The 18,875-nt window shown below is 47.2% G+C and overlaps 1 protein-coding gene across 1 annotated transcript in view; it reads left to right on the top strand.

Annotated features, from left to right (window-relative positions):
- Positions 1-18,875, top strand: part of Kalrn (kalirin RhoGEF kinase) — a 537,823-nt gene that overhangs the window by 125,955 nt on the left and 392,993 nt on the right.

Genomic DNA, 18,875 nt, shown 5'->3' with positions numbered 1-18,875 from the left:
TGGCTTACCTAATGGCTACTTCCAGAGTCTTTCCATGGCCCTTGGAATTGGGGGCAAGTAACTTCTCTCACGTTGCTAATCTGGAAGTAGGGCATGGATCAATGCCAGTCCCATTAGAAGCAGGGTAATATTGCAGAAGATCTGCTATCAGGGGCAGCAAGTGAGTCCCACTTCGTATACATTAACCACACACATGTAAAAGATGCACGTGACACATGTGAGGTATTAGGTTTCACTGATGGAGAGATTGAAGGGTGTAAATGGCTCTTCCGGGTCAAAGGGTGATAATGAAGGAAAGGCTGGGAAACACACTCAAGGCCACCCCAGAGGTAGCCGATAGAGGACGAGCCATAGACATGGTTTGTGTGTTGAGAAGGAAAGGAAGAACCTTTTGACTAGTTGGACTGCAAGACCCAGAAGAGCCCTTGAAGAGCAGCATGAGCAAATGTGTATGGAATTTTAAATATGTATTTAGGGATTGGGCTGACACCGGATGTGAGTGGCTCTCCGGGAAGCTGCAGAGCTTGCCGGGGACGTGACCCTCCTGACTGCGGCATTGGCACTCCTCCGTGACGCTCAGTACTCTTGGTCTCTTAGCCGAGTGGGTGCCTATGGAACGTTGGCTGTGGAAGATAAGACGCCGCGCCTTGGGCTCTCAGAACTTTCATCTTACGGGATAATTAGTAAATTAGGCAGATGAGCTATAAATGCTGCTCCATCTTTGCAAGGAGACCTGGGATATTTTTGAATATGCTGATTAAGTTCTCTTCTCGGGGCAGGTGTCAAGTGAGGCAAGCGGGTGGCTTCCGGAGAGCTCCAGGGCAGGAAGCGTGAAGGGATGGGTGGATGCTGATGGGCAGGTGGTGAAAGGGGTTTGAGGAGCAGCATCCCATGCTGAAACATGCGTGGAATGGAATGGGCAGCCCTGGAGAGCTCCAGGCAGAAGACTGCAAACAAGCAGATATAGAGGAGGGTTTTTTTTTTTTTCTTCTTTTTTTGGATGATATCTACTGGGGTCTTAAGCTTCAGTAAAATAAGTTAGATTATACCTGAGGAACTTTTAAAATATGAGTGAATGAGGGTAAGGTAGAATAAAGAGTCTGGAGGTCTTTACAAAAAAAAAAAGTTCCCATCTGACTCAGAGTAAGGAAATGTTCCAAATAACCCATGATTGTGCTGTATGGTTTGGTACTTTAGCCTTGTTGGGGCTAAGCAGCTTTAAAAAGTGCTTTCCCCAAGTGTGCTAGTATCTGTGAAACAAGACACTCCCTGAAGCTATCTACCTGAGGGATTGTTGTGGGAATTCATGACAGACTCTCACTTCTTTCAGAGCCAAAAACTAGAATCCCCAGCGACCTGAAGGATGTGTTTTTCTTCCTTCAGTGCTCATGGCAAGCCCGCATCCGAGACAGGTCCATTCCATCTTGAGAATAAAAGCACAGGAGTTAGAAGAACACGCTTCCTTCATTCTGACTTGTTAAGCAGAGACTGGGACAAAACGGATTGGAAGCAGTTAAGAAAGGGAAAGATTTCTGAAGGGTAAAAAAGTAAATAAATAAAATAAAACTCAAGAGGGACTGAGGGGAACATTGTGGGGAAAAAAAAGGAGATGCTAGCATTGTCTGTGAGGGACATAGTACACACTGTTCTCTGCTTCCCAGAATGGCAGCTTGTGTCACATACACACACACACACACACACACACACACACACACACACACACACACCCCACTGCCAGTGCCACTGCCACCGCCCCCCCCCAGCACACACAGGCTCTTCCCAGCTTCCCATGGGTGGGAGGCAGGAAGGCTGTTGTTACCTTCAGTAGCGAGAATTGTCTGTGGTCCCTTGCCTCCCTCCATGAGAACTCATATTCACTGGGATTGTGAGCGCCAGTGCACCCAACCACCTAGTCCTGCCCACTAGTCATTTCCTAATCGTGTTGGAAGGGCGCTCACACACCATCACTCATGGGAACAGAATCCACAGTAGAATTGTGCTAACGGCAGTGAGCTGTGGTAAGAAAACTCAGAACTTCAGTGTGCTACTCCCCTGCCTAGTCTGTCTTTGGGAGTGAAACGAAGCTAGATTAGGTGGATGATTCTGATGAAAAGAAATTACTGATCCTGGATCACACTCCGAGATGTTGAAAGAATGGATTTCAGTTCGGAGATGTTCACTACAGGCTGGTGTGCTCAAGTCTGTAGGTGACATTCGATATTCATTTATTCTTGCCTTTATCGATTGTTTATCAAAATCTAGTTCGTCCATATGCCAGGCAGATTGAGGATTCGTGGTGAGCAAGAAGAGACACATTGAGGAAAGTAGGAGACACCTGGATGGTTCTCTACATAACCCAAACTGGTCACAGTAAAGGACAGTACAGATGTAACTGTGCTTGAACCCAGGCCTGGACCGGCTAACAGAAGACAAAACAGGAAGGGCAGCTGAAAGGCAGAAGGATCTTGGATTCTAAGGGACTGTCCTGTTTAGAAAAGATGATTGACAGAAGTCGTGATGATTAGACATAAATAGTAGTGCGCCTGCTGGGCAGGGATGCTCTGTCCGGACCGCTGCATTCAACTCTGAGGTACCACGAGCCGCAGTCTCACACACCAGGCAGGGTGCGGTCAGAGTGGCTGCATCCATTGATGGAAGACAAGAGGAACAACCCCTGACTTCAGAGGCCAGGGGTGCGGCCATAAAGGGGCAGGATCTGGATAACTTACTCTTTCTCTCTGGTGAGCCCCTAGTACGAGGTAGTGATCAGAGCTCAGATGAAGACCCTGTTCACTTGAGAGCAGACATCTCTGGTCAGGGCACTGGACACTGCACAGTTCTCCACTAGGAATGCTGTAAAGAACTGTCCCGTTAGATCAGACATAGGAGTGTGTTTCTTAGTTTCCTTCCTGTCCTCAGTTCTAGGTTGCTTTGATATTGGAAAACATAGACCCCCCCATAAAATCCAGGCCCTCAAACCAGCAGATACATCCTTCTCTGTCTCCCTAAAGGACTCATTGTCTGCCATCTTGTCTGTATCTCCACTCCCGACAGAACTGCTTTGTGGTCTCCTAAGACTCTTGGTGAGACTTTTGGGGCGTCCCCTGGGGCCTGGGATCATGCAAGGGTGTCATAGTTCACACCAGTTCTCTTACTCTTGCCCGGTCCATCTTAACTTGAGCTGAGTCCCTTTCTCACCTTGCTTCTGTTGAGTTTGGACATCCACACCCCAAGTCTCTTCTCGGCACCTTGTTCTGAGAGATCATAGGTTGAGAAAAGACCTTAAAAGTCTTTCCTTCCACTCACTCATGAGCCAGGCCCTAGACGGGAATCATAGCACGCTGTCATGGCGTCTCTCTCACTGTTAGCTGTCTGCACTTACCTAATCTTTATTGTCCTTCCGGTCTGCTATCTGCTTGTAGTTACTCATGTGCACAAGGAGCGGAAAGGAAAAACTCAGATACGATCAGCGGGCGAACAGCCCTCAAAATCGAGAGATCGGGCTGGAACTGCACATCAGGAGTAAGCAGATGTCCGGGCACTGTCCGAAGTGTGGACATCTCGGCTGGGAGCCGAGCTTGAGGTAGCGAGTGAGGGTTGTTTCTGTCACAGCAGCTTGCTCCTTTTCATCATCCCTGCTATCCAGCTTTGTCACAATCATCTGTTTGCTGCTCCTAAGGCACCAAGTGCTGTACCTTCTATCAACTCGGCTATTAGAAATTCTGCCAAGATGCTGAGTGTTCTGTCAAGGAACGCAAGTGTCACATCAGCCAGGAGAGATGACAAGAAATTAGGATGGGTTATTCTTTAATGCCAGTCAAACCAAGGTGCCTTTATTTGTGGCTTATTGTTTGATAATATTTGCATCTCTTCTACTGACTCTAGCAAAAGATAAATTGGGCTTAACGCCAGAACTGTCTTGCTGCTGCATCGCTGAAAAAAAAAAAAAAATCAAAATAAGCAGAAAGGGCCAGAAAGACAGCTAGAGGAAGAGGTGGGAGGGCTGCAAAGGTTTCCTCCTGCAGTTTTTAACACAAGTAACACTTCTATCTGAAGTGTTACCACCTAAAGCCATTCATTGTTGGGACCTGTGAGGGAGTTGTTGGTGCCCCGCCCTTTGTTATGGGACTACCAATTAAAGGAAGGTACAGGGAGAAATCAAAATGAAGCATGGGCCAGTACCAGGACCAGTAAGATCAGCAGACCACTATTTATGCTTGCATTTGCCTAAAAATTACATTTTAAAAGGCCCCTTAAACATATTTGGTTGCCTGTGTGGAAGGTTTGTCGTTTTGTTCATTGCAGTTTTCACATTTCACACACATTTCTCAGTTAAGTGTCCTTTTGTCACATCAGTCCTGAAGAGCAAATAGTTTTCTATCAAGCGGCCAAGGAACATAAAACCCCAGCGGTAACTGCTGTGGTTAGTTATAACTTTCCTTAGAGTCATGGCAACCTTTGCAGAAGAGGGTGAAGCGGTTTCGTATACACAGCTTCAGGTCTCCTCTCCAATGCTTGCTGTCAAGAAACACATGGCCGCAGCCTGGGTTGTTTCAGGAGACTTTGAGGGACAGATTATACAGGTGTGAGGACTGGGGAAACCACAGATTTGAAACAGCAGCTAGGGCAATGAGTCTTTCTAGGCAGGGCTTGGGAGGATCAGAAAGGCTCCAAAGATGAGCTGTGGGTTTGGGAGAGAGATACCACCACTGCCTCCCTGGTGGGAAGGGAACAGGGACCTGATATCATGACCTTATTCTTCCCTCCTGCGTGCTTTTGGCTGAGTTCTCCCAAAAGATGGTCACTAATGTCATTGATGTGGGCTAGCCTTTTAAGACCTTGCATCGTGTGGGGTGGGCTTTTAGGGGTGCTGATGGAAGATATTCAGCGTAGGATGAGACAGGGGCATGCTATTTCCACATTTCTTACTCTAGTATTCTAATATTTAATTTATAAAGGTGTCATGAAGGAATCTTTTAGTCTTTCAATAGCCATTGTTCTCTCCCCCAAAGGAGGTTATTAGTAGTAATAATAAGATAGTTATATCTACAATACACAGCAATATGTGCTATCTAAAACAATAGATAAAAAGAACATGAGAGTTTCAAAGCATGGTAGTGAGAGAAGCAGTTCATACTAGCCCCAACTTGAGAGGCTGACCGTGACCTCCAATCCTGCTGCCCGTAGCGGTCTTGCCTTCCCGCATGGCCCCAGAAACAGCCACTGCTTGGAGCATCGTGTTTATGTTTCTCTCATAGACTGTCTTGCTTCACATGGTCTAGGACGCAGCAAAGTGACAGTGACAGTGATCCCATCATAGCCAGGTTTCTGTGAGTGGCTCTCCGGACTTAGAGTAATAGACCACACGAGGGAAGAAACTTCAACTCTTAACACTGAGTGAAAATGAAAACTTTTGACTCTGGGGGCTCATAACAAAATTATTAATAGAAGATTAATGGGGTCCTAAAGTGTCTCTTGAGAAGTTCCTCTTAGTTAATTCAAACAAGGGAAATCAATCCTGATTCCTTTTGTCAGTGCTTTGAAGAGGTGCTATAATTGATGTCGATATCAAAGGATCAGTGAAATTCTTTTCAATTCATCGATTGCTCGGAAGTCAGTAAGGGCTGCCAAGGGCTGCCATGATGCAGGGGGTGGATTAGATCTTCCTTCTGTGGCCTGGCAGAGTCTGGCGGGCACATCGGCATGAGCAGCACCTATAGGTGCTGGGTGCAGAGCTGGCTCAGGGCTGTGGTGTGCAGCATGGCACCGGCAGTGTTGTTGTCTTGGGGTCAGGATGGGGTTTTACAAGGCTGTGCTCCAAGCACCAGGAGACTCTGGCTTTGAATTCCGGGGGTGATGGGCAGCCAAGGCAAAGCAAAGGGCTCAGGGCAAGGGGGAAGTGAGGCAGGGAAGGTCAGAGGTCCGATTAAGTTTCAAAAACCTAGGAGGATAGAAACATAAAGACTTTGAGGGGTAGCAGAAAGGAATTCCACAGGTCCAGTCAAGAAGTTTTGCAGTCTTAATAATAAGAGGGACGGTACCTACTCTTACACAATTTGATATGCCATGTCTGGTTGATATCCCTGGGAGGCCTTCCCTTTTCTAAAGAGAAATGCAAGAGTGGATTGGGGGAAGAGGGAAGCTGTGGGGTGTATTGGGGGGGGTGTGCCTGGGAGGAGAGGAGGGAGGGGAACCCGCAGTTAGGATGTAATATAAGGCAGAATAATTTTTTTGTAAAAGAAGTTTTGCTGACAGTCATTCGTAAGGAGAAGGATGATTAAAGTTCAGTTTTGAGATTGACTTTGGCAGCTGAGCAGAGGCTGGAATGGAGGAGGCTGGGGCATGCACAGCTGTATCAATACAGAGGAAGGATAACAATAATGGCTGGCACTTCCTGGGTACTTCCTAGATCTGCTCCAGGTCCTGCTAGGACTCTACAAACACTGACTCAATTCCCATAGCTCTTGGAGGTAATGTTGTTATTATTCCCAATTCACTTATTGGCAGACTGAGGCCAGGAAAGGTTAAATGACCTGCCCATGGAGTCATAGCCAGTATAAATTCAAAACTAGATGGTCTCTAGCATCAAAGCTTATGTTTTTTCCCCTTTTTGTTTATTCTCCTCTCATATATTTACATCCTGACTGCAGTTTCATTTCCCTCTCCTCCCCTACCCTCAATCTCTCCCCTCCACCTCTGCTTTCCCTCAGATTCACCCCCTCTTCACCTCCCCTCAGAAAAGAGCAGCCTTCCAGGGACATCAACCAAATATTGTATAACAGGCTATAAGACCAGGCACATAATCCCCCATCCAGGCTGGATGAGGCAACCCAAGAGGAAGAAAAGGGTCCCAAAGGCAGACAACAGAGTCAGAGACCGCCCTGCTCCCACTGTTGGGAATCGCACATGAACACCAGGCCGTACAACCATAACACATATGCGGAGGACCTGTGTCAGGCCATGCAGGCTTCCTGATCTCTGTGACTCCACTTGAGTCCCGGTCAGTTGATTCTATGAGCCGTGTTCTTGTCGCATCATTGACCTCTCTGTCTCCTCCAGTTCTTCCTCTTTATTTTCCTCAGGACACCCTGAGCTCTGCCCAGTGTTTGCCTATGGGTCTCTGCATCTGTTCCCTTCAGTGGCTGGATGAAGTTTTCCTCTCTGATGATGGTTATACGAGGCTTCGTTATAGCACGTTCTGTAGGCATGACAAAATGTGCTTTGTGGCTGGGTTGGTGTCCCAATCCCTCTACTTGAAGGTGTACCTGGTTACAGAGGATGACTGGCTCAGGTTCTGTGCCTCCTATTACCAGGAGTCTTCGCTAGGGTCACCCTCATAGATTCTTTGGAATTTCCATTGCTCTAGGTTTCTACCTCAGCCTCAAAATGCCCCTAATTCCAGCTGTCTCTCCCAGTATTCTCTCCTTCCAGCCCTGCTACAGCTGATCCTTCCTGCTCCCATCCCACTCACCCCCAGTCTGCCCATGATGTCTGTTCTGTTTCCCCTTACCAGGGAGATCCTTGCGTTCCCCCTCAAGCCCCCCTTGCTACTTAACCTCCCTGAGTCTGTGGGTTGTGACTCAATTATCCTTCACCTCACAGCTAATATCCCCTTATAAGTGAGCACACACAGGGAGTGTCTTTCTAGGTCTGGGTTACCTCACTCAGGATGATCGTTCTACTTCCGTTATCCGCTTGCCTTCCAATTTCATGTTATTTTTTAAAAACTGAGTAATACTCCATTTTGTAAATGTACCACCTTTTTTTTTTACCTGTTCTTCAGTTGAGGGACATCTAGGTTGTTCCCAGCTTCTGGCTATTATAAATAAAGCCGCTATGCACATAACTGAGCATATGCCCTTGTGTTATAGTGGGGCACTATATGATATATGTCCAGGAGTGGTATGGCTGGGTCCTGAGGTAGATCCATCCCCAATTTTCTGAGAAACCCACATATTGATTTCCAAAGTAGCAAAGCCTATGGTTTATGCATTGAAATGATAAAGAAGCCAAAGTAAAGGGCGTAGTGGTGGTGGTGGTGACGGAGTGCAGGGGACTGAGCTGCATAGACAGGGATAGCCCTGAAGATGGCTAAGACTGAACTGGAAAAGAGTGGGGGGACTAAGGAGCCCGGGACATGTGCTGATAGTGGCTCTGGCCTTCCAAGCTGCTTCCCCAAAGAGTCTCTGTGGAAGCTGGGAGTAAAGGGGGCCAAGGCAGGAAACGCAAGTGTGGGGGCGGTGCCACAAACCTAGGCATCTACTGTCCAGAGCCTTGTGGCCTGGGACTTTGGGACTTTAGGACAGTTGGGGTAGGTATCTTAGTGTTTCTCCCTCATGTTCCAGTTGCAGACAAATGAACTCAGCTTGTGTATGCTCAATTATGGAAAATGCCAGATTGTACCAGGAGATATAGGGAAAATATAAAAGCTATTAAGCCATAGGATTTTTAAGGAGCTAGCCAGAAGACTATCCATGGCAGAAGACAGCCCTCCCCCAGTGCAAATCCGGAGGGTAGGGTGAGCCCAAGGAGAGTTTCAGGCTGGCCTCCTTGATCATTTTCCTTGGGTCTGTGGTGGGTCCCTCATGCCTGTGTGTCTCTCTCTCTGCCTTCTGCTGTCTTCTGAGGTCACCATGCGTTTCTGGAATTAAAGGTCATTTAACCCTCAGCTTGAGGTTGGTTCCCTCCTGTGACAGTCCGCTGTCATAGGACTGTGTAGAGTCAACTGTTGCAGGGGCTGGGAAAAGAAACATGTTGTGGGGAGAAAGGGAGGAGCAGAGCAGAATACTTCGGATGCAAAGGCTGCGTTTGTGACTCCCCAGAGAAGGATAACCCAGGCCAGCAGAGACAGAAACCATTTGGTCCTGAGTTCTTCAAGGAGCAGTCCTGAGTATCCCAAGAACCAGGAAATGCCTTCAGGAGATAAATCAAGGACTGAGTGAGCCCTGCATGAAAGAATCCTACTGGAGGGGTTGGTATGTCTGCTCCACGTGTCTTCCATGTGCCTGATAGAGAGGACATTGCCACTGACCTTGTAGAAGGAAATCGTGTGCTGGGGTAGAGACAGAGTGACCTTGAGGAAAATTATGGCCACACATGGAAATTCTGTGGGGGCTTCCAGCTCAGAAGAGCTGTCTTCTCTAGGAATGTGGGTGTGCTCATTAACCCTTTGTTCGCCTGTGAACCACAATGTGCATGATGGTTCACCTGGGTGACACGCAGAACCACCTCAAATGGATACAGCTGGCTGCAAGCGCCAGTCCTTTATCATGCCTTATCATGGTCTCCCTCAAACTGGTCAAAGTTAGAGATAGAGTTATGTTCAAGTCATGGTGGTAAAGCTACAGGATAGAAACATAGAGTAGGCTCATGATAGATGCTGAAGGAATGGATGTATGTGTCTAATGCTTAGCCCTCTTTTTAGACTGGGAAGATATTTGTAGTATATTTTTTATTTAAAGCATAAAAAAGGAAAGATCTTTCGGAAAGCGCTTATAACTGTACTGCCTAGAGATAATGGAGTTGATGTATTGTTATGTTTCTTTCCTATGTTTTAGGACTTTTTAAAAAAAAATAGTGAGTCATATCATTTATTCTATTTTCACTCCGTTTTATACCACAAAATAGTCTCTTAACACGGGAAAGTTGTGTCATGGGATGTATCATATCTAAATTAACTCTAACTGGAGTGCCTTAGGGTTTCTATTGCTATGATAAAACGCCATGACCAAGAAAAGCAACTTGGGGAGGAAAGAGTTTATTTCAGCTTATAGCTCCAATCACAATCCATTAGGAAGAAAAGTCAGAGCAGGAAATCAAGGCTGAAGCCCGGAGGCAGAGAGTAAAGCTCAGGAGTCCCGCTCACCTAAGGCTTGCTCACAGCGTCCTTATATAACTCAGTACCACCTGCCCAGAGGTGGCACCGCCTGCAATGGGCTAGGCCCTCCCACATTAATCATCATTCAGGAAAATGCCCCGCGGGCTTGCCTACAAGCCAGTCTGATGGGAGAGCTTTCTCACTTGGAGCCTCCTCTTCCCAGGTGACTCTAGCGTGTGTCAGGTTGACAACTCACTAGCTAGTAAGACATCTAAATTATCCAAAGCACGGTTAGAACAGTCCTCAGTGGACATCATTATATATAGACCTTCATCTGCATCTCCAGTGCTTTCTTTCCGTTTTTAAATTTTGAGATCATAATTGCAATATTTCCCGATTTCCTCCCTCCAAACACTCACATATACCCCTCCCCTCTCTACTCTACTTCAAATTCATGGTCTTTTCTCGTTCTAACTATTATCACACACATACACATATACATACACATACACACATACATACACACGTACACATACACATACACACACATACATACACATACACACACACATACCCACACACACACACACACATACATATACACATACACACACACATACACATACATACACACATACATATACACATACACACACATACACATACATACACACGTACACATACACATACACACATATACATACACATACATATACCCACACACACACACATACACATACATATACACATATACACACACACATACACATACACATATACACACACATATACATACACATACACACACACATATACATACACATTCCTAAGCATAACCTGTTCAGTCCACACAATGCTACCTGTACGTGTTCTCTAGGCTGACTATTTAGCAATGGTCAGACAATTGGTGTTCGCTTCCCTGAGAAGGCGACTCCTCCAACCCCAGCTTTTCTCCGTTGCCTATAGATTCAGGTGGGTTGTTCCATTTTGTGTTGGTTTGGTTCGGTTGTTTGTTTTGGAGGGGGGGGTGGTATAGATTTGTGGCAGTCACGGGAATCCCACAGTTAATAAGACAAATCACCCCATTGCTCTCAAGATTCCTGAATTATACCCCCAGTGTCACTCGCTTCAACTTCTGATCCTTACTTTGGCACAAGGCTGAGTTGCGTTTGATCACCACTGTCCAAACATTGTCCCCACCATCGTGAAGAAAACCCCACACATTAAACACCTAGGCCTGATCCCGGCTGTGTCAAGGCTAGGGGGGTTGATCACAGGACGTGTGCTTTTGAGTCTCCCAGGAAAGGGTTTCCTTCCTTATAGCATGATCCTTTAACAGAGGCCTCACGGTAGTGTTCAGAGCTGGTGTGACATACGGCAAAGGCCAGATCATGTGTCCTTGGTGAACCTTTGGGTTTTCCCACCCCCTCTCTCTTTTAGCTTGTCAGCTGGCTGAATTGTCAATCCCTGCCTTGGCTCAGCAAAAGCTATCCAGCTCTCTATGCCCAGCTGAACTAGAGACCTCATTTGCCCTCTGTCGGGAACGTGAGGTCTTCTGGAAGTTCATCTCTGGGCAGCTCAAGTGTGGTCTCTAACAGCTCTTTTAAGCTGCTGGAGTCCATAGCTCTCCACAAGCTGATTAAGAGGCTGAAGTGTCCGCCGTAACCTTGATTGGGTAAACTTCAGTGTCAGAAGGAGTAAGGCCCAGTGTATTCAGGCCTTGCTGATGTTCATGCTAGGTAATCTGGGTAATTTGAATTTAGCTAGGACTCATTGGTTGGTGTGCTGGAAACAAGGGGGCTCCTTGAATACAGACGCCGAGCTTCAGCCTGGCAATAAGGGGGTTGGTTTCCTTCCTGGGCAGGTTCCAGATTTGATGTTAGTTCCCTTTCCCCATCTCAGGGACGTTTCTAGCATGTTTCTCATTCACCACTTTCCAGACTGAACACTGGTTAGGTCTTTTGCGCTGCCCTTCACTGGCGTTCAGAGTCGTGTATGCTCTTCATGAGATTCTGGTGCTCCTGGACACTGGTTTTATACAGAGGCTGCCTTCCTTAAAGGTATGCCGCCACCAAATGGTAGGATACCTTTGCTCAGCTGCTCGGGAAATCATGGGTGAGTTTTAAGAGGCTCCGAAATAGCAATGTTCTCTTCTTCACTCATCAGATCTCGTGTTTGCCAGCTTTACTTTAATTGTTTTTTTTTTATAAATACAAGGATTTAAGTAGCCACAGACAATTATTTGTTTGTCCACTACAAAATATGTTTGGTACAAGTGTCCTCTGAGGGATATAGTAAATACAAATAAAACAGTGTGTGTGGGAATGTCTGGCTTAGACACACATCGGCAGCTGAGACTAGGCATTTTATAATGAGGCTGGGGCGGGGATCTGCTTAAAGAATATAGCATATATGTAATAATTCCTATCTTTCTTTTATAAAATCACATGTTGAGATGCTAGAGAAAAGCAGAGCTCGGCCACCGGCTTGTCTTCCTTTGCAGCAGAGTAGAAGTCACAGTGCCCGAGTACCATTCCCTCTCAGGACGCCCATGGTCCTCGTCACCACTCTCAGCAGCCAGAACTGGAGAGAAAAGGCTTCATTTGTCTTTTCAAACCTTTCCTTCCAAACGCTGCTTTTCCTCTTTACACTCAGAAGACAAGAACATGGGAGAAACACGGCTCCCCCGGCTTTCTTCTGTGTTGCCATCCTCTTCTGAGAGGCATGTGCCCACCATCTCATGGTGTCCAAAGCTGCCTTAGATGAGATCTGTCCCACACTTCTCCCCCATTCGTCCAGTATTGTCCAAGAAGAACAAGGACCATTGAGACTAGACAGTTTGTCACAGGTAGGAGGTCTAGTCTCTTCGTGAGACCAGATTGTCCATAGGAAATGAGCTCTTATGGGTAGGGAAGGTTTTTCAGGGTTCTTAGTACTTGTCTCTAAGTGTGCAGAGCACCAAGGTAAAAGACGGCCTCACTCCTAGACTCCTCAGAGCCATTACCAGGGAGTCATGCCAGCGTGAAGTCACTGGACTAAGTCAGGACATCCCCTGTCCCCTGTCAGATGCTGCAAGGAATCCAAGCCCTTTGCCAGGATGAAGCATGCGGATGCCTAGGGGCAGCACGAGTGGCCTGTCTCACTGAGGAGGCGCTGCTGTTTCTAAACTGAGGGAGGATGACAGCCAGTTCTCCCAGAGCCCAGACAGAGCACTCTGTCTGTCAGCGTGGTGACTCAGCGAGGACAGATATGTTTCCGGATATTATGCTGACGTAATCCCAGTGTGTGTCCTGATGGCCCCGTCTCTATTCTTCTCCCAGAGCCTCCTTCTCTCCCAACTCCCAATTCGTAGGTCACTTAAGGACCAGGTCTAGCTTGGAGAGCTCCAAGGCCCTCATGCAGAGCATTTTCTCCCTCAGGTCCCCCGTACTGTTCTGTCCACAGCTGGAATTTTATCTGTTCCCATCACCAGTCATTCATGTGCTGGGCTTGGCCGGGTGCCTGAGCCAAAGTCTGAGCCTGATGTTGTGACACACCCCATCCTGGTTCTCTGTGGGAAGAGATCGATTTGCAGATTGGGATGCAGGAAATCCAGGTTTTCTAACTGGTCAGCTGAAGAGACTCTCCTGATAGAGTACCTTAGCAGTTCTGCCAGTGCGCAGGGCAGTTGCCTACATATACCAATCCCAGGGGCTTGGTCAAATGATCCTGTGGCCTTTTCTGGTTGTTCTCAGTTGCAGAATTGGGGGAGTTAGGAGGCACCAGTTTTTGCCCTCAGGAAGGCTCGTGGTCTGGTTGTGTTTCCAGAATAAGGGGAAAATAGAAACCAAAATGTGTCCAAGGCCACGGCAAGTTTACGTGGAAGCTCTCTGCGCCGCCTGTTACTCACAGGTGCGAATAGTAATTATGTTGCTTTCTTTCGGTCCAAACAGGTCTTTCCGTCCTTCAGACGCGGTCAGACAGGCAGGTAGAGAAAGAATAGGTACAAGGCTCATGTTTGCTGCAAAGGGAGGCAGAGGGCAAGGACAGAGACTGTGGGCGTGGGTTTCCAGATTGTCCTTTTTTTTTCCATCCACTGCTTTGGGGTCCACTTCATTTCTGCTTCACGTTCTGAGTCCCCGGAAGAAAGGAGAGAGGCCATGTCCTAGGCAGACGTGTCAGTTTCCATCCTGCCTGCTCCTGAGCTCGCCGGTCGGTCTCCCAGCCTTGCAGATGGGCAGTGGCTGCCATCTTCCTAGAGTGTCCGAGGCAGTCTTCTCTCAGAGAGGGTGTCACTCTTCCATCATATCCGGGCTAGCAGGCTCTGCCAGTGTCTTTCCTTTTTGGTGAATAGACGTTCCGTCAGAGTCCAGTCAAAATGACCTTGCTGATGACAAAGGCGGCGTGGGATTTTGCCACAAGCTGGGCGACCTCTTGCAGGAGGCGGTGGTTTCTTCTTGGGGAGGCGGCACACCTCCCCATTCTCTGGTCCCAGAGCTCTTTGCCAGTCCCTTTCCCTAGGCAGGACTTTAACATCTTCAGGATGGAAACTCTGTCCCCTCTGGCCACCCTTCATTTGCACATGAATATTTGTTTAAAAGCAGCTTTAGAGCTGGAGTAAGGATGAGACATTCTGCTGAGGATTAGATCTCTGAGCTGCCACCAGGCTTGGAAATGCTGGGTGGAACCCTACGCCTGGGTCACTGATATTTAATACTCCACTTTTCCTCATTCAGGAAGAAACCCTGAAATGGCCACTCCCTGCTCCTGGCGTTTGTAAACAGACTCATCTGGGTGAAATTAGGTAATGCATTTTAAAGAGGAAGAAAGCACCAAACTAACTTATTTGCCCTCTACTTCTGGTTTCCCTGAGTATCTGACCAGAGCAAGAGTCCACCTTGGTCCTGGCAAACCTGGGGAGTGCAGCCTCAAAGGGGTACATCCTTGTTTTGGAAGTAGACAGAAGCACTATACACCTTAAATGCTAGTAGCCTATGCTAGAAACAATGGGGGAGGGGTTAGGGGCAGGACTGAAAAATTACCCAGCCCCACCCCACGCCCTTCAATCAGAATCTTCCAGGCTGCCCAGTTTTTGTTTTGTTTTGTTTTGTTTTAACATTGTAACACATTGTTAACAGTTTATAAACTTATATTAGTCCTCATTCACAGCTATCTTTGGTTGTTTGTAGCACATAGGCTGCATGTTACATTTAAGGTTATACATTTAGGACAAAGCATCATTTCGTACTATACCCTGCCTCATCCTTCCGCCCTCACAGAACAAGAGATTCCGAAACAAAAGATAGCTTGTTGCGTGGCGTAGAAAAGACACCAGCTGGGGCCGAGATGGCTCAACAAACATGAGGCCTGAGTCCCATTCACAGCATCTACATTTAAAAAAAAAAAAGGGAGCAGAGAAAATCTGATTCCTGGTGCCCTCTGGCCAGACAGCCTAGCCTTTTGGGCACACTCCAGGCCAATGAGAGACGCTGTCTCAAAAAAACAAACAAACAAACAAACAAACAAAAAAACCACGAAGTGCATGGACAGCTCCGGAGGAGTGATAACTGAGGTTGACCTCTGGCCACCACACACAGGAGCACATTTATGGAGGTGCACCCAGCCCCCTACATACATGGGTGTGTGAAGGTGCACAGACACATAAAACACCAAAGCTTTAGTGTAATAACCAATAAAAGAGACAATCTTTCAGTGAACCAAAACGAGAGCAAAAACCAAATGTTTGGGTGAATCAGTACAGCTCCCCAGGTGGCCTCAGTGACATCTAAATCACACCCCAGTAGAACATTAGGTAATGGTGACCCAAAGGAGAGACATCTGTAGCAAGCATAGGGAGCCCTCTGCTCCTTTGGACTAACAGCCATGGAGGGGCCCTCCGATCATTCATTGTCGACAGTGTTCCCCAGAGATTGGCTCATGGAGAGTGCTCTCGAGAATGGCTCATGCCTCCAGAAGACAGGGCTTCCTCCAGTGTGCTTGTTACTGCCTCTGATTATACAGATTAGAAACGCTCAAAGCAAGTGCTAATGTGTCCTTAACAGTTTTCTCCCACACCTGCTGAGTGCTGGCTGTTTAGGAGAGCAGGTGTGGCCTGGTTTGGGGCAATCAGCAGAGAACTGGCAAAACTCAGCCAGGGGCAGAGAGCAGGTGAAATGGATCCTGAGATCACAGCCAGGATCTCCATGCTTCTGAGGATGGGTCAAGGGGAGCAGTTTCTCCCTTTCTCTTTCAGTTCACTCAGTTCATAGAAGGATGTACGGAGGTTGGGAGCAGTACAGAGCCAGGGCGAGTGGAGAGCGGATGGCTTGTTTGAGGCTATGGTTCTTTTCTTTCTCTGCTCTGTTCACTATACGTGGTGATGTCTCCAAGTATAGCAGTCTGACCAGGAGCCGTGGGTAAGACATCTCCAGATTCCTCTGCACCTGGTCTGTGGCTGGCATTCTTGTCTGTAGCTATAACATCATAACAGTGGAGTGGCATTAAACAGAAGAAAGTCCTTAATGTGACTTGTCCCTGCTTTCTGAACCCACCCCTCAGTGACCAGGCTAGCCTTTGAATTTGTCACCAACACTTGACAACTTTTTGAATAGGTCTGATTTACAGGTCAATTCTATTCCATCCCAACCCAACCCAAGCACTGGTCTTTTCTGGGCTCCACACTAGTATTCTGACACCCCTCCACACACACACACACACACACACACACACACACACACACACACACACACACACACACTGCTAACCCTCTTGCTAACAAAGCAGTCCTAGTAAGTACAGGGCAGTCCTGCCTCCTCTGCTGGTCGGCTGGAGGGGAGTTTGCTGCTGATCTCTGCCTCCAGCCTCCTCCGGGATGGATTCATGTTATATTTATTGCAGTGGCTATTTACAGTGAGAATCTGCCAGACATTCATGGGAACAAGGTGGATTTCAGGTGACATACTGGCAGGGACAAAAAAAAAAAAAAAGTCAGGCCAGAGCACAGTGACAACCAACTAATGGTGGCTTCACAGTCCCCTGTGGGGAAGTCAGGGTGGCCTCACCCAGAGTTGGGGCTTTTGCATAAACACAGGTTACACCAACCTCCATGATATCTTAACCATACCATGGGGATAATGCTGCCCTCTAGAGTTTCATGTGAGGGATAAATGACATTGTATATGAAGTACTTACCATACACAGAACCTCGAATAATCATATGTTACTTTTCTTAAAAATTAGCATATGAAATGAATGTCCCATTTTATCAAACCGGCTGTTTTGTGCTGCAGTATTTGGGGGTGGAGTTGATGGCTCTCCAGCCTGTGGCTTTATCTTCCCCATGTAGCACACCAGCCCCACATGACTGCTGGCCCCCTGCTTCCTTACTAGACTCCACTACACTTCTCCTGCTTGGTGGCAGAGCGGTGTAAAGGTGGTCCTCTCCCCCAGGGATTGAGTGTGGCCTGCTCTTTCTGCCTGAGTTCTTTTCTTGGTCTTTTCTCTGGCTTTCGTCTCTACTTAAATATCTTCTCTTCAAGTGACTTGCCCGGAGTATCTGATGAGTTAGTTCTTCAGCGTTGTCCATTCTCTTTAAGCTGCTGCCTAGCCTATTTCTCCTTCTAGAATATAATGTTCACGATTCTTCCTGCCTGTGTCCACATTTATATTCCAAATCCCTAGATTTAGGTCAGCTACAAAATCAATGCTCAGTAAGTACTTGTTGGGTGAGTAAATTAATGGATAGCGCACTGGCTGGATTTGTGTGTCAACTTGACAGAAGCTGGACTTACCACCGAGTAAGGAGCCTCCCTTGAGGAAATGCCTCCATGAGACCCAGCTGTAAGGCATTTTCTCAATTAGTGATCAAGGGTGGGAGGGCCCGTTGTGGGTGGTGCCATCACTGGGCTGGTAGTCCTGTGTTCTATAAGGAAGCAAGCCCAGCAAGCCAGTAAGTAACCCCTCATGGCCTCTGCATCAGCTCCTGCTTCCTGACCTGCTTGAGTTTCAGTCCTGACTTCCTTTGGTGATGAACAGCAATGTGGAAGTGTAAGCTGAATAAACCCTTTCCTCCCCAACTTGCTTCTTGGTCCTGATGTCTTTTGCAAGAATATAAAACTTGACTAAGACAGAGAACATGATATATTTAGGTAATGCTATGTTCCTTATGGGCACCTTCATAACTAGGTTCTCCTTTTTCCTTTATCAATGTGTGTGCATATATGTGCATATGCATATGCATGTACTCATATGTACAGGGATGTGTATGTGAATGTGGTCAAAGGCCAACTTCAGGTGACATTCCTCAGTTGTCCACCTTGTTTTTTGAGACAACATCTCTCAATGACTTAAAGGTTGCCAAGTAAGCTAGGCTGGCCAGCCAGCAAGCTCAGGGGTTCATCTGTTCCCTCCTTCCCTGAACTGGGATTATAAACTCATTAGCATACTCCACTTTTTATGTGGATTCTAGGGGATCAGACTCAGGTCCTCATGCATGTGCCCTTTACTGAACCCCATTCCTAAGTCTTCCCTGTGAAGCCATATCAATCTATATAGGTATTGATCACTAAGAACTGCTCATAGTTACCCATGTGACATGTGTCTTGCTAGGTAAGCACAAGGTTAAAGACCTTCTTGACTGAGTTGGGCATGGAGGAGTGGATAGTAAGAGAGGAGGACTTCCTGGAGGAAGAGGAGTCTTGTAAGTTGAGATTTGAAAGGTGACTAGAAGCTCTCTAGGGAAAGGTGAGGTTGGAGTTGGCAAATATAGGGACACGGAGGGATGACAGGCAGTGTAACACAGAAGGAAACGAAAGCCAGTTGGGAGAAGCAGGAGTGACATGTCTGTTGTATGGGGTGATGGCCACTGTGGCACGAGCTCTAGGGAGAAGAAAAGGTGGTATTAAGATCGAGTCAATGGTGGAGTGGCTGTGAGTCATATCAGTGTGGTTCACTCTCGTGGCCAGGACGGAATCTTCAGAGACAGGAGGACTTTGCTCAGGCAGAGACCTGGGACAGAGTACAGGAGGGAGTGGTTAGGAAGTGAGGTGGGGGAAGTGGTACCTGGCTCCCTGAAGCCACA

This window comes from Rattus rattus, chromosome 4, assembly GCF_011064425.1.
Source record: "Rattus rattus isolate New Zealand chromosome 4, Rrattus_CSIRO_v1, whole genome shotgun sequence".
Lineage (NCBI taxonomy): Eukaryota > Metazoa > Chordata > Mammalia > Rodentia > Muridae > Rattus > Rattus rattus.
The sequence above is the reverse complement of the archived record's forward strand: the minus strand, read 5'-3'. Positions and strand labels throughout refer to the sequence as shown.